The following is a 23781-nucleotide window of genomic DNA, read 5'->3' as shown; positions in this document are numbered from 1 at the left end:
AAGTGGGAGACTAGCTCACCACTCGGTAGGATTTTTTAAACTTAGGCGAGTACTGGACTGCAGCTAAGCCCCCGAGTGGGAGGATTGCTCACCACTCGATAGGATTTTTTAAACTTAGGCGAGTACTGGACTGCAGCTAAGTCCTCGAGTGGGAGACTGGCTCACCACTCGGTAGGATTTACAAACTTAGGCGAGTACTGGACTGCAGCTAAGCCCCCGAGTGGGAGGCTGGCTCACCACTCGGTAGGATTTTGAAAACTTAGACGAAACGGGTTCGCAGCTAAGCCCCCGAGTGAGAGGCTTTCTCACCACTCGGTAGGATTTTCTTTCGAACTTAGGCGAAACGGATTCGCAGCTAAGTCACCCACTGGGTGTTTTCAGACGTAAACAAAAGCAACAACAATCGTGCCAGAGGACTGTAAAGCTCTTGTCTTTGATAAACAAATTACAAAGGTATTTCTTATTACATTTTATTCGAACGAGTACTTAAGTATAAAAGGGGCGGAGCAGCTCCACATTCCAAGCCCGTGGCTCATCCTTCTTATGCTCGACACTGTAAAGGTTGTATGCTCCATTGTGGAGCACTCTGGTGACAATGAAGGGACCTTCCCAAGCCGGGGTGAGCTTGTGTGGTTTCTGCTGATCCACTCAAAGAACCAAGTCTCCCTCTTGAAAGGCTCGACCCTTCACATGTCTAGCATGGAATCGATGCAAGTCTTGTTGATAAATGGTTGGCCGGATCAAGGCCATCTCTCTTTCCTCCTCTAGGAGGTCGACTGCATCTTGTCGAGCTTGTTCTGCTTCATCTTCAGAGAAGAGCTCAACTCGTGGTGCATTATGAAGCAAGTCACTCGATAGAATAGCTTCAGCCCCATAGACCAAGAAGAATGGAGTTCGGCCAGTCGACCGATTAGGAGTTGTCCTCAATCCCCAGAGAACTGATGGAAGTTCAACAACCTAGGCGCCTGCTGCATGCTTGAGATCTTGCATCAATCGGGGTTTCAGTCCTTTGAGAATCAGGCCATTTGCTCTTTCTGCTTGTCCATTCGACTGGGGATGGGCGACTGAAGCATAGTCGACTTGTGTGCCTTGTGAGGCGCAGAAGGTTCTGAACTCATCAGAATCGAAGTTCGATCCGTTGTCAATGATGATGCTGTGCGGAACCCCATATCTGAAAATCAACTCTCTGATGAAGCTGATAGCAGTACTAGCTTCAACATTCTTAATAGGCTTGGCTTCGATCCATTTGGTAAACTTGTCGACTGCTACAAGCACATGAGTGAATCCGCTCCTACCAGTCCTCAGTGGACCAACCATGTCCAATCCCCAAACAACAAAGGGCCAGACGAGTGGGATGGTCTTCAGGGCTGATGCAGGTTTGTGCGATATATTGGAGTAGAACTGGCAGCCTTCACATCTATCGACTGTATCTTTCACCATTTCATTTGCTCGTGGCCAATAAAATCCAGCTTGGTATGCTTTAGCCACAATGGTCCAAGAGGACGCATGGTGACCACAGGTCCCCGAATGGATGTCGTGGAGGATCACTCGGCCTTCTTCTGGTGTTATGCATTTCTGGATGACCCCAGTTGCACTTTCTCTAAATAGTTGACCTCTTATTACAGTAAAGGCTTTGGATCGACGGACGATCTGTCGAGCCTCTTCTTCATCCTCTGGGAGCTCTTTCCTAAGGATATATGCAATGTATGGCACTGTCCAGCCGGGGGGATGACCAACACCTCCATGATTAAGTCGACCACGGCTGGGACCTCGACTTCAGTCGGATCTGTGGCACTCCTAGGCTACGGGGGCTCTTCAGCGAAGGGATCTTCTTGAACTGAAGGTGCATGAATATGCTCCAGGAACACATTGCTGGAAATAGCTTCTCTCTTGGAGCCTATCTTTGCCAAATCACCTGCTGCTTGATTTTTCAGTCGGGGTACATGATGGAGCTCTAACCCCTCAAACTTCTTTTCCAACTTCCTCACCGCGTTGCAGTAACCAGTCATGGCTGGGCTTCTGACGTCCCACTCCTTCATCACTTGATTGACTACCAAATCTGAGTCGCCATAGACCATGAGGCGACGAACGCCGAGTGAAATGGCCATACGCAACCCATACAAGAGTGCTTCATATTTTGCTTCGTTATTGGAGGAATCAAAGTGAATCTGGAGGACATATCTGAGCTTGTTCCTCGGGGGGATACCAGTACCACCCTAGCACCGGAACCATTCAACATCTTGGAACCATCAAAGAACATGGTCCAGTGCTCCGAGTGAACTTGAGTCGGCAGTTGTTGTTCAATCCACTCAGCGAGGAAATCTGCTATTGCTTGGGACTTGATAGCTTTCTTTGCCTCGAACTTTATATCTAAGGGAAGGAGTTCAATCGCCCACTTTGCCACTCGACCAGTTGCATCTCTATTGTTCAGAATCTCTGATAATGGAGCGTCGCTGACGACTTTAATGGAGTGATCAGAGAAGTAATGTGCAACCTTCTTCGTGGTCATATAAATCCCATAAACAAGCTTCTGATAATGTGGATATCTTTGGTTTGATGGAGTCAAAACTTCAGAGACATAGTATACTGGGCGTTGAACTTTGTAAGCTTTTCCTTCTTCTTCCCATTTGACAGTAAGTACTGTACTGACGACTTGTCCAGTGGCTGCAATGTAAAGCAGTAAAGGCTCTTTGCTGATTGGAGCAGCAAGCACCGGCTGGGTGGAAAGCAGGGCTTTGAGCTCTGCAAATGCTGCATCAACTTGAGGAGTCCACTCAAACTTATCTGACTTCTTCATCAGTCGGTAAAGAGGCAGTGCCTTTTCACCGAGGCAAGAAATGTATCGACTTAGGGCAGCCAAACAACTAGTAAGCTTCTGGACATCATGCACACGCACAGGGCGTTTCATCCGGAGTATGGCACCCACTTTCTCTGGGTTAGCATCGATCCCCCGTTCGGAAACGAGAAAACCGAGTAATTTTCTGCCTGGAACTCCAAACGTGCACTTTGATGGATTAAGCTTGATATCATACCTTCTGAGGTTGGTAAAGGTTTCAGCAAGGTCAGCCAGTAGGTCAGAACCTTTTCGTGACTTGACCACAATGTCATCCATGTATGCTTCCACATTCCAACTGATTTGAGTGAGCAGACACTTCTGGATCATCCTCATGAATGTGGCTCCGGCGTTCTTCAAACCGAATGGCATAGTGACATAACAGAAGCACCCAAATGGGGTGATGAAAGCTGTTTTTATCTCATCGGGTCCGTACAGACGGATCTGATGATACCCGGAATAAGCGTCCAAAAAGGACAAACGCTCACACCCCGCAGTCGAGTCGACTATTTGGTCGATGCGAGGGAGAGGAAAGTGATCTTTCGGGCAGGCCCGATTGATATGTTTGAAGTCGATGCACATGCGAAGTGAGTCGTCCTTCTTTGGGACCATGACAACATTAGCTAACCACTCGGAGTGGTAAATCTCTTGGATAAACTCAGCTGCCAGAAGTCGAGCCACTTCTTCACCGATTGCCTTCCTCTTCTGTACGGCGGACCGTCGAAGATGTTCTTTGACCGGTTTCACCTTTGGGTCGACTTGCAAACGGTGCTCAGCCAGTCCCCTGGGAACACCTGGCATGTCAGAAGGTTTCCATGCAAAGATGTCCCAGTTCTCACAGAGGAACTGGATGAGCGCTTCTTCCTATTTAGAGTCGAGTGTTGTTGAAATGTGAGTCAGAACAGCATTGGGATCCGTTGGATGAATATGAATTGGCTTCATTTCACCAGTCGACTGGAATGCCGAATCAGTGGCAGGCTTCTTAGCTTGCAACAAATCACTCGGGTCTGCATTTTTTTGATACTCCTGCAACTCCACTACTGCCATATGTGCATCAGCAATATTTGAGCCCTTCTGGGAGCACTCTTCTGCCTTCTTTCGACTGCCAGTGATAGTGATCACCCCTTTAGGACCAGGCATCTTCAATTTGAGGTACACGTAACATGGTCGAGCCATAAAACGTGCATAAGCTGGCCTGCCTAGAATAGCGTGATAAGCACTCTGGAAATCCACAACTTCAAATGTTAACTTTTCTTTACGGTAATTCTTGAAATCACCGAACACTACATCGAGAGCGATCTGGCCGAGTGATGCAACCTTCTTGCCAGGAATGATTCCATGGAAACTCATATTACTTTCACTGAGTCTCGACATCGGAATGCCCATTCCTTTCAACGTCTTTGCATATAGTATATTCAGACCAGTGCCACCATCCATCAGAACCTTAGTCAATCGAGTGCCTTCGACTACTGGGTCGACCACCAGTGCTTGCCTCCCAGGGGTGGCTATGTGCGTTGGGTGATCGGACTGGTCGAATGTAATGGCAGTCTGACACCACTTCAAATAACTGGGTTACACTGGAGCGACCATGTTCACTTCTCTGTTGATGACTTTCAGTCGACTCTTACTCTCAACGTCAGCGAAAATCATCAGAGTGGAATTGACGTGGGGGTAACCATCATCGTCCTCCTCCTCATCCTCAACTTTGTCTGCTTCCTTCTCCTTTTCCTTGGGTTGTTTCTCTCAGAATTGCTGGATTAGGAGTCGACACTATCGAGTGGTATGCTTTGGGTAAATGAAATTACCCTATTCATCTTTCTTGGTGTGAATGTGGCATGGTAAATCCAGCACATCATTTCCATCTTGATCTTTTACTTTCTTGGGGTTCCACAGTCCTTTGGGTTTCCGCTTGAACTTCCCTCGAGTTACGACCAAGGCTTCTCCGGGAGCAGCTGGCTCGGCTTTGCGCTTCTGCTTCTGACTGGAGTTCCCCCCCTCCAGTTTCGTGGGCGACTGTTTTGTGCTTGCCACTCCGGAGTCGGTCTTCTTCTTCACCATTGGCGTACTTGGTGGCAATCTCCATCATCCTAGTCAGAGTCATATCTCCTGTTCGACCGAATTTCAGATTCAACTCCCGATACTTAATGCCTTCTTTGAAGGCACAAATTGCTTGGTGATCTGACACATTCTCCACTGTGTGGTGCAACGTGATCCATCTCTGGATATAATCTCTCAAAGTTTCATTCGGTTTCTGAATGCAACACTGTAGTTCTGTCAACCCTGCTGGCCGCTTGCAAGTACCTTCAAATGTTCTAACAAATACTCGAGCAAGATCTTCCCAAGTATAAATACTACCAGGAGCTAACTGATTCAGCCACGCCCTAGCCGAGCCCTCTAGCATCAAAGGAAGGTGCTTCATGGCCACTTCATCGTTGCCGCCACCGATCTATACAGCCACTTGGTAATCCTCAAGCCAAGTGTCAGGCTTGGACTCACCAGTGAACTTATTGACTCCAGTCGCCAACCTGAAGTTGGGAGGAATCACTGCAGCCCTGATGGCTCTGCTGAAGCACTCTGGGCCTGAGACATGCACTCTGCTGCTGGTTGGGAAATCTCTGCCGGGGCCTTCTCTGTGAGCTCTGTTTCTGTCGACCAGACCCTGAACGAGAATAGATCTTGCATCAAAGCCCGGTTCCCTGGGGTCGAATGGAATCCTTCGCCCACCACTGTGAGGGCGTCTATCATCCTGCTGTCGAGGCACGTATGATCCACTCCTTGGGGGAGGCGTGGGCACTCGACGACGATCATCGTGATCGAGTCGGTGATCATACTGCTCACGGTTTCTGTACTGATCTTGTCGGTCTCCATGTCCCTCACACCTCGAGGGCGATCTTGGGCTGTGAGCTGACTAGACTGTGTCTGCAACCATGGATCTGATGTGAATCCTATGCCGCGACTGAGATACTACTGTATTCTGCTCTCCCGCAGCTCAGAGCAAGGCCCAGATCTGCACCAAACCTCCACCAACTTCTGACTGGGAAGGTTGAATTGACTCTGCTATTCGGGCTACAGCTGTGAGATTCTGGATTGGAGTTCGGTATACCTGAGTCAGAGGTGGAAAAAGTTGACGTCGACTGGATTCAGGAGCACGCTGCCGAGCACGCTCATCGAGTGCGCGCTGGAGGTTATCCAGTCGAGTGCGCTCAGCCAAGTTGGCCAGGCATGCCTCCTCCAAGGCCTGGGCCTCAGTGCTTTCTCCAATAATGGGAGTGTGAAGTGCATACATGTTCCGGCGGCGAAGTTCCTCCCTCCTCTGCGAAGAGAGGGGTTCGGGTCGGTACTCTTCGTGGACACGTGACGGATCACCGCCACCATCGCCTCCGTCTTCATGGGTGAAGCCAGGAGGACTACGTGGTCCATTGACCATCAAAACTTCTGCCGCGGGGTCGCTGCTGTCGCACTCGGATGCAGTCTCTATGGAGCCATTCGATAGGTCGAACAGGCCGTAGAGAGTTTCGTCGGGCTCGATTGCCGCGACCTGGGGGGTGGCCGATTGGCGAGCCACTGCATGCCTCACCCACCGTTGAAGCCTCGACCGACCGAAACATTTGCCTCGGCGGGCTGCAGGGAGGGAGGTCGGCACAGGAGCCGATCGATACTGAGTTGACGGCTGCCATAGGAGGACGCCACGGACGCATGCGCGAAAGTGCGTTGCCCTGCGGACGGGGAGCGCCTCGACGTCGAGTGGCGCTTCCTGGAGCTAAGCGGAGTCGTCGGCGATGAATACGAGCGCACCGAGACGGATCTCGTGGCCCTTGGCCAAACCTCCGCCTGAAACCATGTTGATGGGGATCGGAAAAATCACAACTTCTCCAACAAGTCGCTAAGACACCTGCCCCACGGTGGGCGCCAACTGTCATGGTTCTAAGTCTGACAGTAGAATGGGGGGTAGGAATGTAGAGGCAAGATCCTAGCTATGAAGGAGTTGTACACGTGAGTTTTACGAGTTCAGGCCCTTCTCGGAGGAAGTAACAGCCCTACGTCTCGGAGCCCGGGGGCGGTCGACTGGATTATATGCGTGTGTGTTACAGGGGGTGCGAACCCTTGTCCCTGGGGAGGGGGATGGCTTATATAGAGTTCGCCAGACCCCTCCCGCCCTCAGTTACAAAGGGTTTAAGGAACATAAAGATGGGGACGTTATTGATAACGCCTACAATAAAGATACATAATGACTATTAAAGCTATGACTTAATTCCCGACCGTTGCAGAGTGGAGTGGCTCTAGATCTTCTGGTAGTCGAGTGATTGTCCATACGGTCGAGTGTATTCAAGACTGTCGAGTGAAACATATCTTCATGGTCGAGTGGAAGATGATTTTTCTTCGAATGCTTCTGGCTCCTTTAGAGATGTCCTTGGGGAAGGTATCTTGGACAGATCCATGACCCTACCCTAGGTACATAGCTTCATCAAGCGCTATGAATCATCATCGTTGGAGGGTCATTCTTTGTGACCCCGGTTTTTCAAAGGAAGCATTTGATGCTTTCAGCTCCGCCGATGCGTACATCCGAGCTGCTCGGGATGGGCTTGTCAGAGCCACATACCAGCATCTGAAAGATATGCGGGTAAGCGTAGATTTAATAATCATACACCAGTAGCCCCCGAGACTTAAAGCAGTTGATACAACTGATTTAAGGATCAATGTGTAACCAGGTGCTTACGGAGAAAAACAGCCTGTTATCTCATGAACTAGAAAAGTGTCGGACCCAGCTAACTGCTGCCAATGCCGAACTGGAGAAATCCAAGAAGGCATCTCCTGGTAATGTTTCCCTCCATCGAGAAAACATAATGGTATACCGATAATGCTAACACGGTTGCTCGCTTCTTAATAGGATCATTAGATCAACTGCAAGAGCAACTAGAAGCTGCTCAAAGCGGAGAACGAGGAGCCAAAAAACTGCTAGCCGCTGGCGAGCGTGTGCTAACAAAAGTCGTTATGAAGAAAAACAAGCTCCAGGATTCGAATACCCAACTGGGCGAGGAACTGAAAGATGTACGGGCCAAGCTGGCGGACTCCGTAAAGGAGAATAAAAGGTTGTGAGGCGGCATATTCAGTATGTGGTCTAACTTACCTTCGAATAATTCGGAGATAGAAGGGACTGATAGAGTTATGTCTGCAGGTATGTTGACAGGCCGCCCCGAAGAGGAGATGTCCGGATCTTCGAGCGATCTACTACAAGAACTGTCGCAAGTGCACGAGCAAGCTCGGCAGGTGATGCGAAGTGTTTCCAAGGCCCTATGGCCATCCGCCGCCCATCCAGGAAAGGTGGAGGAGCTTATATAGCTATTCAAGGGAGCGCGGCGGCGCTTTCGACTGTGGAAGATATCGTCCTGTCGGGAAGGTGCGCGGGAAGCCTGGGCCATGGTGAAAACACAGTATACCAAGCTTGATCCGAATCATATGGCTTGGGTCGGACCTCTAGGGTCAGATGGAAAAGAAGTTCCCGTTAATTTGGTATATGACCAAGTAGAAGTAGCCACCAAGTATTCCCAGCAGGATTGTAAGTTAGACCGCCTGCTGGATGGCATAGAGGAGGAATTTTTTGAGTCCTAGTGACTATGTACTTTCCTTGACATATGTGACTCTAGCTAAATTGTAAAAACGATTGTCATGGCAGACCTTTTCGCTTCGACCTCTGGACCCGAAGGTGCGGAGTGTTTCCGAATACCTAAGCGGTAAAATAGATCGGGGTATGCGTGGAAACCAGGCGTAGGGGTCATAGTTGCTTGAACAGACAATCTGTATCTGGCTAGTTATGTTATATTACATCATGATTGTAAGAAACATCTTCCAGAGAGAATAGTTCCGTTAGGGGTTCCTTTCCCTGGGTGTGCATGCGTTAAAATGCATGTCCAAACTGTGATTGGTAACATCACAGTATAGGTAATCATCTGGGGGTTCATAATGGAAGGAATATAAAGCATCTTTAGTCCGCCGACCGAATATTCTCTTAAGAACGCTAGCTTTCGGCTTCACCCAGTCTGAGGTACACATCTGGATGACCCGGCAGTAACAATTGCAGAGGTGCTCCCTTTATGCCCTAGCCGAACTAACGGGAACGTAGGGCATAAGCACATGAGACAGGCAACCCAACTTGGCCAAAACTTAAGTCATATCGATGCATATAATGGCGAAGAAAAGGTACATATGGGAAAAACACATATGTGATGAGCTTGATGCTCGGGAAATAAAAATAAGCTTCCGTCCGGGAAGCCCCTAGGTATAGTGGACATACATGCTCGAGCATGTGTACATCACAGGTGCACTGTTTAGCCGTGTGAAAGATTTTAAGTTTTAGAAAAGGGAAAAGGAAAAGAGAGGAAAAAATAAAGGAAACAATAGGGAGAAGGTGACGAGAACATAGTTCGGCGCTAGGCATAGAATCTTCGGAGTCTGGCCGCGTCCAGGGGTTCGGCTCTAGGCGATTGTGTCAGGACCCCGACTCAATGCCACATCGATCTAGCATGTAACACCTCATATCACTTTGCGGCCTCACGCACGGTATTCCCACGGGTGTCGCCTTACCTTTACCCGGGACCGTTTGCGCCTTTTGGCACACGTATATGACAGTGTCGCTAGCATCTATATGATAAGGAGCCCGGGCTGACATGGCTAGTCATAAACCCAAAGTGGCACAAACTTACAGGGACAGGCATCCATGACCAAGCATCGAACGTGTCTGTCATCAGCGAGTGAATCCAGGCTGTAGCACTGGGCTAGCAGGACTCCGGTGAACCGGGCTGTAGCGGGCTAACAGGACTCCGGTATTCATCGCGTGACATTTCCCCGAAGGGACAGACACAGGAACGAAGAAGGACACATGCCGGCCAGCCTAAGTGTTCCGGAGCAGTAGCAAGCTACCATGGCTCGGTGGAAACACTAGGAGACATTTCCCGGTAAGAGAGGCTACTAAAGATAAACAACTAGATAGTCAGATCCCACACATACCAAGCATTTCAATAACATACACACAATATGCTCGATATGTGCAATACAACATGGCATCACAAAATGACTCTACGACTCAGTAGTTTTTATTCAATAGGCTCCGAGGAGCGAGATATTACAATCATGGGTCTCATGACCCAACAATCAGAGCATACAAGTCAAAGCACATGCGGAAGCTTAACATGTCTGAGTACAGACAACTATAAATGAAAAGGCTAAAAGGCCTGACTATCTACCAGATCCTGCCGAGGGCACAAGATCGTAGTTGAGGTAACAAGCTAAACATCGAAGTCCAAGCGGAAACTACTAGTGAGACTGAAGTCTCTCTGCAAAACATAAAATAGGCAAACGTGAGTACAAATGTACCCAGCAAGACTTACATCAGAACTAACTACATATGCATCATTATCAACAAAGGGGATGGTGGGGTTTAACTGCAGCAAGCCAGCTTTGACTCGGTGGCTATCCTGAACTACGACTGCAAGTAACTCTTTTGAGGTGGCGCACACGAGTCCACAAATTCACCATATCAATACACCACTATGGATCCACTCCCGTCTCCCTACGAGAACGCCATCCATAGCACTCACGCTTATCTTGCGTATTTTAGAGTATCCACTTTCACTTGTCTATGAACTGTACAAGGGGTCCAAGTTTCCATATCCGAGGAATCCGGCTATTCGAATAGATGATGTTAACCCTGCAGGGGTGTACTTCTTCACACACGCTCTCGCCACTTACCGCCCTGTACACGTCATGTACCTCGGCAACCTTCAAGCGGAAGCCGGGCGAGGGAGTCGGCCACGACCTGACTAACCGAACAAGTCTCTAATCCAGGTTTATCGCCTATTCGGGTTCCATCCGCAAGGAGATCCGGCCGGGGTGTCGCTCACGGCCCCAAACGATGTGAGCAGGGTTCCCAAGCCCACCATCCGGGTGCCACTTGGTACACCGTGCCACTGTGCCTAGTCTGTCCCAAGCCCACCTGTACCGGGTGCCACTTGGTAGACTACTAACACTACCTACAAACACCAGAAACTAGTTGCAACTCCTGGACAGAGATCATGTTGATTAATAAGTCGAGAGGGGTCGAGTTACCGGAACCCAATGTGTGGTAGTAACTGGTCATGGATCACAAACACAGAACTCAGTTCCTGAGGACGGCTGCAATGAGACAACCCACCATGTACTCCTACATGGCCTCTCACCGCTACCTTTACCAAATCGTGTTCACACACTTAGCTCTCAACGGTAGGACATGTTCACACACTTCTGATTCATCCCCGATGAATCAGACCTGACTCAACTCTAAGCAATAGCAGGCATGACAAACAAACATGAATGAGTAGGCACACCAGGGCTCAAACAACTCCTACTCATGCTAGTGGGTTTCATCTATTTACTGTGGCAATGACAGGTCATGCAAAGGATAAAGGGGTTCGGCTACCGCAGCAAGTAACAAATATGTCGTTGTTGTCCTAATGCAGTAAAAGAGAGCAGGAGCGGGAGAGTGGGATTTTATCGGAATGAACAAGGGGGTTTTGCTTGCCTGGCACTTCTGAAGATAATATAGCTCTTCGTCGGTGTCATCGATCACATCGCCGGTACACGTCTATCGAGAGGGGACAATTACCGGCAAACAAGGAAAAACACAATCAATGCAATGCGACAATATGATGCATGCTATGACATGGCAATATGAATGTGTTTTGGGCTAATGCACCTAGCTATGATTTAAATGAAGTTGGTTTGAATACATGATTCAAATTCCAACTCCATATATGATTATTTAAATGCCCTTTATTTGTTTTGTCCAAAACAGAGGACAAACATTGTTCAAACATGCATGAAAATGGTACATGTGGAATCCTTGAATTTTTCTGATAATTTTTCATATATAAATTATTTAATTTGGAGTTACGGTTAATTTTCTATGATTTGTTGAAGTTTTAGCTATTTCTGGAATTTTCCTGAATTAAAATAAATCCAAAAAACCTATTACTGCGTCAGCATGACTTCACGGTGACGTCAGCAAGTCAACGGGCGTTGTCCAGGTCAAATCTGACCTGTGGGACCCTTTGGTCAGTGTCACAGTGCTAGTTATGTGACTATTTAACTCCTAACGAAAGTAATTAGCTCGCGGGGCCCGCTGTCATTGACCCTAGGGGTTAATTAGCGGGGCTGTTAACAGTTAATGACGAGCCATGTCATCTAAACCGGCGACTAAACGCCGGCGGTAAGCAGACGCGGTGGCGCTGCTCGTCTGGCCATCTCCGGCCACGAGAAGTTGCGCGGCTGGTGGCGTTCGAGAGCGGCTGCATCGGCGCTTCGGGTGGTGGCCGTGACAAGTGCGGGGTGGGACTGTGGTGTCGGCAGCGGCGAGCGAAGCAGCGGCCGGAGCTCGGCTCCGAGCGAGCGCGGCGTTGCAATGCACAAGGGAGCAGGCGGGGCGAGCGAAGGGCACCAGGAGGAGGCCCTCACTCGCGCGCATCCAACGGTGGCCGTGGGGATGCCAGGGACGGTGTGTAGCGGCGGCGGCGGCGAGCATATGCGGCGGTGGAGCTTCGGCGTCCGTGCAACTACGGCCTAGAGGACGTGGAGAGGCCGGGGAAGAGGGGGAGTCGAAGCGGGCGCTCACAGCGGTGAAGGGGAGCAACTCGGTGTAGCCGGGGACACGCTGAGGCCGCAAATTGACCGGAGGGGGCCGTCGGATCCGGAGGTTGAAGACGATGGTTGACGGCGATGCAGGGCCTCCCGGCGTCCCGTAGCTCGATTGGGAGGACGAGGAGGTTTCTTCGGTGCTTCTGGAGTCGGCGGAAGGGCGAGGGGTGGCTGGTGGCCGCGAGGACGATGGGTGGCGGCCATGGCTGCTCCAGACCGAGCTCGGGGACGAGCGATGGGGGGGGAGGAGAGGGCCAGGGAAGGGGGGAGAGTGAGCGAGGGGGTCAGCGGGATCGGGACGACACGGGAAAGTCGTCCACGCGTCCAGGGGATCGTCGGCAAGCAGGAGGTGGCCGGGGCGGCGTGGGCGCTCGCCACCGAGCTGCTTCGGTGCGAGGGGAGGAAGACGACAGGAAAAGGGGGGCTGGGTCGCGCTGGGCCGGTCCTGTTGGGCCACCAGGTGGGCTTCACAGGTAAGTCGCCAGGTAAGTCCTACTCTGCTCTGTTTTATTTTTTTCTTCTGTTTTGTTTTATTTCATTTCGTTTTGCCACTGTTTTGAATTTAAAAATAATTCAAACAATGCCAAAAGCTCCTCTGAATATTTTTATTTTGCTAGATGGACTTTTCCAAAAGCTCATAAAATATTTCAGGGATATTTGAAATTATATTCTAATTATATGAATATAATTCAAATTCAAATAGCTAATGAATTAAATTCAAAGTCCCAAAAATAAATCCTCCTAAAATGTTCAATATTTTTGTTGGGACCAGAACCCTTGCCAAAAATTATCAAACATTTAAGAAGAGCATTTTGGAACAATGAATGAGATTTTTAGGGTTTTTGCCCTTCTTTTATTTAGGGTTTTGAGGCTTCCAATTTCCCTCAGTTCAAGTTTCAAAATTTAAACATGATGCAAACACCAGGCAGCACCAGAAGCTAGGGATGTGACAACTCACCCCCACTAAACAAGAATCTCGTCTCGAGATTCAAGCGTAGGGTAAGATGAAGGGGGAACGCAAACTAGCACAATCTTCACGATCCAGGTTGCACTTCAAATGAACGTTGATTCGATCACCATCATTGTCTCGAAGTCTTGCCTTGAGAACTCCAACTATCATGACAATGAGAGGAAAGGAAAGACCCTAAAAGAATTGTTCTTCCCGAAGGTCGAACAACTCCGGATTAATCCACGGTATGAGACATAGCAACATCTCTCGAGCTGAGAGACGAAGCACACATCCATAGGAATGGAGTGAAGCAGATGACAAAGGTTCACTAGGTAGACAACAATTCCAGACTTAAGAAGGTGGTAAACGATTGTTAACGTAGCGAGGAGTTGAGTTGCCATGATACCACGACGAAACATCCTGGAGGAGGGTGATTCGTAGATTATTACCTTAAGTGGCAAAAAGAATTACCTTTGATATAGAGATCATTGAGACTCTCTATATCAGCCTAAGGCAAATCACAGCAATCGATTGGCGGGGGCCGGTAGAATGGCATACTCGGACTTGGATGATGTGGATTACCTTGTTGAAGACAACGTAATGGATGAATTTTCTTACCACCGGAAATGGAAGAGACCCATGGTAGAATGGCACATTGGCGGTGCAAGCTGGGAACAAAATGCAAATGCTGGGAATGATTCTGGTAACTGGGGAAGAACCCAACAATAGAGAGTGGATTCACTGTTTGAAAAGGTCATAGCATTGCCGAGGAAACTGAGAGCACTATACAGTTAATGTCGACAATCAAACCTAGCACTTGCGCGTGCTCTCAAGAACTTGAGCATTTCCATAATCATCAAGATTTTACCAATATCCGTGTCAAGGATCCTGGCAACACAACTTACTACCATGATGAATACCGGTGGAAGATGCAGATGCAAAGGAAGATAACACTTGTTGGAAATATGCCCTAGAGGCAATAATAAAAGTATTATTATATTTCATTGTTCATGATAATTGTCTTTTATTCATGCTATAACTGTATTATCCGGAAATCGTAATACACGTGTGAATACTTAGACCACACTATGTCCCTGGTAAGCCTCTAGTTGACCAGCTCGTTGTGATCAACAGATAGTCATGGTTTCCTGACTATGGACATTGGATGTCGTTGATAACGGGATCACATCATTAGGAGAATGATGTGATGGACAAGACCCAATCCTAAGCATAGCATAAAAGATCGTGTAGTTCATTTTGCTAGAGCTTTGCAAGTGTCAAGTATCTCTTCCTTCGACCATGAGATCGTGTAACTCCCGGATACCGTAAGAGTGCCTTGGGTGTATCAAACGTCACAACGTAACTGGGTGACTATAAAGGTGCATTACAGGTATCTCCGAAAGTAGCTGTTGGGTTGACACGGATCGAGACTGGGATTTGTCACTCCGTATGATGGAGAGGTATCTCTGGGCCCACTCGGTAATGCATCATCATAATGAGCTCAATGTGACCAAGGTGTTGGACACGGGATCATGCATTACGGTACGAGTAAAGTGACTTGCCGGTAACGAGACTGAACAAGGTATTGGGATACCGACGATCGAGTCTCGGGCAAGTAACGTACCGATTGACAAAGGGAATTGCATACAGGGTTTGATCGAATCCTCGACATCGTGGTTCATCCGATGACAACATCGAGGAGCATGTGGGAGCCATCATGGGTATCCAGATCCCGCTGATGGTTATTGACTGAGAGCGTCTCGGTCATGTCTGCATGTCCCCCGAACCCGTAGGGTCTACACACTTAAGGTTCAGTGACGCTAGGGTTATGAAGATATGGATATGCAGAAACCCGAATGTTGTTCGGAGTCCCAGATGAGATCCCGGACGTCACGAGGAGTTCCGGAATGGTCCGGAGGTAAAGAATTATATATAGGAAGTGCTATTTCGGGCATCGGGACAAGTTTCGGGGTTATCGGTATTGTACCGGGACCACCGGAAGGGTCCCGGGGGTCCACCGGGTGGGGCCACCTGTCCTGGGGCCACATGGGCTGTAGGGGGTGCGCCTTGGCCATCATGGGCCAAGGGCACCAGCCCCTATAGGCCCATGCGCCTAGGGTTTCCCCCTAGGAGGAGTCCTAGTGGTGGAAGGCACCCCTAGGTGCCTTGGGGGGGAGGGAAACCTCCCCTAGGCCGCCGCCCCCCTAGTAGATCTCATCTACTAGGGCCGGCGCCCCCCCTGGCACCCCTATATATAGTGGGGGAGAGGAGGGACTTCATACACCAGCCCCTGGCGCCTCCACCTCCCCCCGTTACGTCTCTCCCTCGTAGTCTCGGCGAAGTCCTGCTGCTGTGACGCCCTGCATCCACCACCACGCCGTCGTGCTGCTGGATCTTCATCAACCTCTCCTTCCCCCTTGCTGGATCAAGAAGGAGGAGACGTCTCCCGTCCCGTACGTGTGTTGAACGCGGAGGTGCCGTCCGTTCGGCGCTGGTCATCGGTGATTTGGATCACGTCGAGTACGACTACATCATCACCTTGCAAGCTTCCGCACGCGATCTACAAGTGGTATGTAGATGCAAACTCTCTCCCTAGACTCGTTGCTTAGATGAACTCATAGATGGATCTTGGTGAAACCGTAGGAAAAATTTTAATTTTCTGCAACGTTCCCCAACAGTGGCATCATGAGCTAGGTCTATGCGTAGTTCTCTTTGCACGAGTAGAACACAACTTTGTTGTGGGCGTGGATTTTGTCATCTTACTTGCCTCTACTAGTCTTTTCTTGCTCAACGGTATTGTGGGATGAAGCGGCCCGGACCAACCTTACACGTACTCTTACGTGAGACCGGTTCCACCGACTAACATGCACAAGTTGCATAAGGTGGCTGGCGGGTGTCTGTCTCTCCCACCTTAGTTGGAGCGGAATCGATGAACAGGGCCCTTATGAAGGGTAAATAGAAGTTGACAAAATCACGTTGTGGTGATTCGTAGGTAAGAAAACGTTCTTGCTAGAACCCAATTGCAGCCACGTAAAAGATGCAACAACAATTAGAGGACGTCTAACTTGTTTTTGCAGCGATTGATCATGTGATGTGATATGGCCAGAAGTTGTGATGAATGATGAATTGTGATGTATGAGATCATGTTCTTTTTAATAGGATTCACGACTTGCATGTCGATGAGTATGACAACCGGCAGGAGCCATAGGAGTTGTCATTATTTTTTGTATGACCTGCGTGTCATTGAATAACGTCATGTAAACTACTTTACTTTATTGCTAAACGTTAGTCATAGAAGTACAAGTAGTCGTTGGCGTGACAACTTCATGAAGACACGATGATGGAGATCATGATGATGGAGATCATGGTGTCAAGCCGGTGACAAGATGATCATGGAGCCCCGAAGATGAAGATCAATGGAGCTATATGATATTGGCCATATCATGTCACAACTATATAATTGCATGTGATGTTTATTATGTATTATGCATCTTGTTTACTTAGGACGACGGTAGTAAATAAGATGATCCCTTATAAAATTTCAAGAAGTGTTCTCCCCTAACTGTGCACCGTTGCTACAGTTCGTCGCTTCTAAGCACCACGTGATGATCGGGTGTGATGGATTCTTACGTTCACATACAATGGGTGTAAGACAGTTTTACACAGCGAAAACACTTAGGGTTAACTTGACGAGCCTAGCATGTGCAGACATGGCCTCGGAACATAGAGACCGAAAGGTCGAACACGAGTCGTATGGAAGATACGATCAACATGAGAATGTTCACCGACGATGACTAGTCCGTCTCACGTGATGATCGGACACGGCCTAGTCGACTCGGATCGTGTAACACTTAGATGACTAAAGGAATGTCTAATCTAAGTGGGAGTTCATAATTTGATTAGAACTTTATTATCATGAACTTAGTCTAAAACCTTTGCAAATATGTCTTGTAGATCAATGGCCAACGCTAACGTCAACATGAACTTCAACGCGTTCCTAGAGAAAACCAAGCTGAAAGATGATGGCAGCAACTATACGGACTGGGTCCGGAACCTGAGGATCATCCTCATAGCTGCCAGGAAACAATATGTCCTAGAAGGACCGCTAGGTGACGCTCCCGTCCCAGAGAACCAAGACATTATGAATGCTTGGCAGTCTCGCGTTGATGATTACTCCCTCGTTCAGTGCGGCATGCTTTACAGCTTAGAACCGGGGCTCCAAAAGCGTTTTGAGCATCACGGAGCATATGAGATGTTCGAAGAGCTGAAACTAGTTTTTCAAGCTCATGCCCGGGTCGAGAGATATGATGTCTCCGACAAGTTCTACAGTTGTAAGATGGAGGAAAACAGTTCTGTCAGTGAGCACATCCTGAAGATGTCTGGGTTGCACAACCGTATGACCCAGCTGAACATTAACCTCCCAGATGAGGCGATCATTGACAGAATCCTCCAGTCGCTCCCACCAAGCTACAAGAGCTTTGTGATGAACTACAACATGCAGGGAATGGAAAAGACCATTCCTGAAGTGTTCTCGATGCTGAAGTCAGCAGAGGCTGAAATCAAGAAAGAACATCAAGTGTTGATGGTCAATAAGACCACTAAGTTCAAGAAGGGCAAGGGTAAGAAGAACTTCAAGAAGGACGGCAAAGATGTTGCCGCACCTGGTAAGCCAGTTACCGGGAAGAAGTCAAAGAATGGACCCAAGCCTGAGACTGAGTGCTTTTATTGCAAGGGGAAGGGTCACTGGAAGCGGAACTGCCCCAAATACTTAGCGGATAAGAAGGCCGGCAACACCAAAGGTATATTTGATATACATGTGATTGATGTGTACCTTACCAGTAATCGTAGTAACTCCTGGGTATTTGATACCGGTGCCGTTGCTCATATTTGTAACTCACAGCGGGAGCTGCGGAATAAACGGAGACTGGCAAAGGACGAGGTGACGATGCGCGTCGGGAATGGTTCCAGAGTCGATGTGATCGCCGTCGGCACGCTGCCTCTACATTTACCTACGGGATTAGTTTTGAACCTTAATAATTGTTATTTAGTGCCAAGTTTGAGCATGAACATTGTATCAGGATCTCGTTTAATACGAGATGGCTACTCATTTAAGTCTGAGAATAATGGTTGTTCGATTTATATGAGAGATATGTTTTATGGTCATGCTCCGATGGTCAATGGTTTATTCTTAATGAATCTCGAGTGTAATATTACACATGTTCATAGTGTAGATGCCAAAAGATTTAAAGTTGATAACGATAGTCCCACATACTTGTGGCACTGCCGCCTTGGTCACATTGGTGTCAAGCGCATGAACAAGCTCCATGCCGATGGACTTTTAGAGTCTCTTGATTATGAATCGTTTGACACGTGCGAACCATGCCTCTTGGGCAAAATGACCAAGACTCCGTTCTCCGGAACAATGGAGCGAGCAACCAACTTGTTGGAAATCATACATACCGATGTGTGCGGTCCAATGAGCGTTGAGGCTCACGGAGGATATCGTTATGTTCTCACTCTCACAGATGACTTGAGTAGATATGGGTATGTCTACTTAATGAAACACAAGTCTGAGACCTTTGAAAAGTTCAAGGAATTTCAGAATGAGGTGGAGAATCAACGTGACCGAAAGATAAAATTCTTACGATCAGATCGTGGAGGAGAATACTTAAGTCACGATTTTGGTACACACTTAAAGAAATGTGGAATCGTTTCACAGCTCACGCCGCCTGGAACACCTCAGCGAAACGGTGTGTCCGAACATCGTAATCGCACTCTATTGGATATGGTGCGGTCTATGATGTCTCTTACCGATTTACCGCTATCATTTTGGGGATACGCTCTAGAGACAGCTACATTCACTTTAAATAGGGCACCGTCTAAATCCGTTGAGACGACACCGTATGAATTATGGTTTGGAAAGAAACCTAAGCTGTCATTTCTAAAAGTTTGGGGATACGAAGCTTATGTCAAGAAACTTCAACCTAAAAAGCTCGAACCCAAGTCGGAAAAATGCGTATTCATAGGATACCCTAAGGAAACTGTAGGGTATACCTTCTACTTAAGATCCGAAGGCAAGATCTTTGTTGCCAAGAATGGATGCTTTCTGGAAAAAGAGTTTCTCTCGAAAGAAGTAAGTGGGAGAAAAGTAGAACTCGATGAAGTACTACCTCTTGAGCGGGATAGTGACGCAGCACAGGAAACCGTTCTTGTGATGCCCACACCAACTGAAGAGGAAAACCATGATAATAATCAAGGTACTTCGGATCAAGTTACTGCTGAACTTCGTAGGTCCACAAGGACACGTTCCGCACCAGAGTGGTACGGCAACCCTGTCCTGGAAATCATGTTGTTAGACAACAATGAACCTTCGAGCTATGAAGAAGCAATGGCGGGCCCGGTTTCCAACAAATGGCTTGAAGCCATGAAATCCGAGATAGAATCCATGTATGAAAACAAAGTATGGACTTTGACAGACTTGCCCGATGATCGGCGAGCGATAGAAAACAAATGGATCTTTAAGAAGAAGACGGACGCGGATGGTAATGTTACCATCTATAAAGCTCGACTTGTCGCTAAGGGTTATCGACAGGTTCAAGGGATTGACTACGACGAGACATTCTCTCCCGTAGCGAAGCTAAAGTCCGTCCGAATCATGTTAGCAATTGCCGCATACTATGATTATGAGATATGGCAGATGGACGTCAAACAGCATTCCTTAACGGGCATCTTAAGGAAGAACTGTATATGATGCAGCCGGAAGGTTTTGTCGATCCTCGGAACGCTAACAAAGTATGCAAGCTCCAGCGATCCATTTATGGATTGGTGCAAGCATCTCGGAGTTGGAAACATTCGCTTTGATGAGATGATCAAAGCATTTGGGTTTATGCAGACTTATGGAGAAGCCTGCGTTTACAAGAAAGTGAGTGGGAGCTCTGTAGCATTTCTCATATTATATGTAGATGACATACTTCTGATGGGAAATAATATAGAATTTCTGGACAACATTAAGGCCTACTTGAATAAGTGTTTTTCAATGAAGGACCTTGGAGAAGCTGCTTATATATTAGGCATCAAGATCTATAGAGATAGATCGAGACGCCTCATAGGTCTTTCACAAAGCACATACCTTGATAAGATTTTGAAGAGATTCAGAATGGATCAGTCCAAGAAGGGGTTCTTGCCTATGTTACAAGGTATGAGACTGAGCTCAGCTCAGTCACCGACCACAGCAAAAGATAAAGAAGAGATGAGTGTCATCCCCTATGCTTCAGCCATAGGATCTATTATGTATGCCATGCTATGTACCAGACCCGATGTAAACCTTGCCGTAAGTTTGGTAGCAAGATACCAAAGTAATCCCGGCAAGGAACACTGGACAGCGGTCAAGAATATCCTGAAGTACCTGAAAAGGACAAAGGACATGTTTCTCGTTTATGGAGGAGACGAAGAGCTCGTCGTAAAGGGTTACGTCGACGCTAGCTTCGACTCAGATCTGGATGACTCTAAGTCACAAACCGGATACGTGTATATGTTGAATGGTGGAGCAGTAAGCTGGTGCAGCTGCAAGCAGAGCGTCGTGGCGGGATCTACGTGTGAAGCGGAGTACATGGCAGCCTCGGAGGCAGCACATGAAGCGATTTGGGTGAAGGAGTTCATCACCGACCTAGGAGTCATACCCAATGCGTCGGGGCCGATCAAACTCTTCTCTGACAACACTGGAGCTATTGCCCTCGCAAAGGAGCCCAGGTTTCACAAGAAGACCAGGCACATCAAGCGTCGTTTCAACTCCATCCGTGAAAATGTTCAAGATGGAGACATAGAGATTTGCAAAGTGCACACGGATCTGAATGTCGCAGATCCGCTGACTAAACCTCTCTCGCGTGCAAAACATGATCAACACCAGAACTCTATGGGTGTTCGATTCATCACAATGTAACTAGATTGGTGACTCTAGTGCAAGTGGGAGACTGTTGGAAATATGCCCTAGAGGCAATAATAAAAGTATTATTATATTTCATTGTTCATGATAATTGTCTTTTATTCATGCTATAACTGTATTATCCGGAAATCGTAATACACGTGTGAATACTTAGACCACACTATGTCCCTGGTAAGCCTCTAGTTGACCAGCTCGTTGTGATCAACAGATAGTCATGGTTTCCTGACTATGGACATTGGATGTTGTTGATAACGGGATCACATCATTAGGAGAATGATGTGATGGACAAGACCCAATCCTAAGCATAGCATAAAAGATCGTGTAGTTCGTTTTGCTAGAGCTTTGCAAGTGTCAAGTATCTCTTCCTTCGACCATGAGATCGTGTAACTCCCGGATACCGTAAGAGTGCCTTGGGTGTATCAAACGTCACAACGTAACTGGGTGACTATAAAGGTGCATTACAGGTATCTCCGAAAGTAGCTGTTGGGTTGACACGGATCGAGACTGGGATTTGTCACTCCGTATGACGGAGAGGTATCTCTGGGCCCACTCGGTAATGCATCATCATAATGAGCTCAATGTGACCAAGGTGTTGGACACGGGATCATGCATTACGGTACGAGTAAAGTGACTTGCCGGTAACGAGACTGAACAAGGTATTGGGATACCGACAATCGAGTCTCGGGCAAGTAACGTACCGATTGACAAAGGGAATTGCATACAGGGTTTGATCGAATCCTCGACATCGTGGTTCATCCGATGACAACATCGAGGAGCATGTGGGAGCCATCATGGGTATCCAGATCCCGCTGATGGTTATTGACTGAGAGCGTCTCGGTCATGTCTGCATGTCTCCCGAACCCGTAGGGTCTACACACTTAAGGTTCGGTGACGCTAGGGTTATGAAGATATGGATATGCAGAAACCCGAATGTTGTTCGGAGTCCCAGATGAGATCCCGGACGTCACGAGGAGTTCCAGAATGGTCCGGAGGTAAAGAATTATATATAGGAAGTGCTATTTCGGGCATCGGGACAAGTTTCGGGGTTATCGGTATTGTACCGGGACCACCGGAAGGGTCCCGGGGGTCCACCGGGTGGGGCCACCTGTCCCGGGGGGCCACATGGGCTGTAGGGGGTGCGCCTTGGCCATCATGGGCCAAGGGCACCAGCCCCTATAGGCCCATGCGCCTAGGGTTTCCCCCTAGGAGGAGTCCTAGTGGTGGAAGGCACCCCTAGGTGCCTTGGGGGTGAGGGAAACCTCCCCTAGGCCGCCGCCCCCCCTAGTAGATCTCATCTACTAGGGCCGGCGCCCCCCTGGCACCCCTATATATAGTGGGGAGAGGAGGGACTTCATACACCAGCCCCTGGCGCCTCCACCTCCCCCCGTTACGTCTCTCCCTCGTAGTCTCGGCGAAGCCCTGCTGCTGTGACGCCCTGCATCCACCACCACGCCGTCGTGCTGCTGGATCTTCATCAACCTCTCCTTCCCCCTTGCTGGATCAATAAGGAGGAGACGTCTCCCGTCCCGTACGTGTGTTGAACGCGGAGGTGTCGTCCGTTCGGCGCTGGTCATCGGTGATTTGGATCACGTCGAGTACGACTACATCATCACCTTGCAAGCTTCCGCACGCGATCTACAAGTGGTATGTAGATGCAAACTCTCTCCCTAGACTCGTTTCTTAGATGAACTCATAGATGGATCTTGGTGAAACCGTAGGAAAAATTTTAATTTTCTGCAACGTTCCCCAACAACACTTTCTCAGATTTCACCCTTGGCGGGGCCAAGGAAATAAAATCTGGATGATCGACCGATAGACATTTAGCACTCCGCTTCTAATGTTCTCCTTGACGTGCTAGTGTAACCCATTCATAGATATGGTTTGATAACTAGAACATCAAGTAAAGGTCGGACTTCGGGAGCAACAGAATCCATAAGGAACAGTTACGGAGGTAAATCCTACGAAATCCTTATGGGGAGGTGGCCAACTTCCTCAAACAAGATACTACAATAATAGGTCTTCCGGCTGGGTGTGTTGGCCACGACATCCACTTTACCGGTTATCAAGGGACCAATATTATAGTTCTTGGGAAATGTTCCAACCATCATATCTGCCTAAGACTCAGATCTGGTTGGTGTCAGGATATTCCAGACTCATCGAGTCTAGGAAGAAAAATGAAAGTTTGCAACACAAATCGACGAAATGATGTTGCGAGATTCTCGGGAAATGAACTACGATAGCAAGCTCCAAAACATGAGCTGGTTCTGCTACACATGTGTGAACACGCTGCCTCAGACAAACATGATCACATGGTAGTCTTACAATAAAACACTACCGAGTTCTGGTTGGGAACCATCAGCGAGGATATCGAAGTTCTTTCATAAGTCCGGA

The sequence above is a fragment of the Triticum dicoccoides genome, chromosome 1A (assembly GCF_002162155.2).
Source record: "Triticum dicoccoides isolate Atlit2015 ecotype Zavitan chromosome 1A, WEW_v2.0, whole genome shotgun sequence".
Taxonomy (NCBI): domain Eukaryota; kingdom Viridiplantae; phylum Streptophyta; class Magnoliopsida; order Poales; family Poaceae; genus Triticum; species Triticum dicoccoides.
This window is presented reverse-complemented; position numbering follows the sequence as displayed.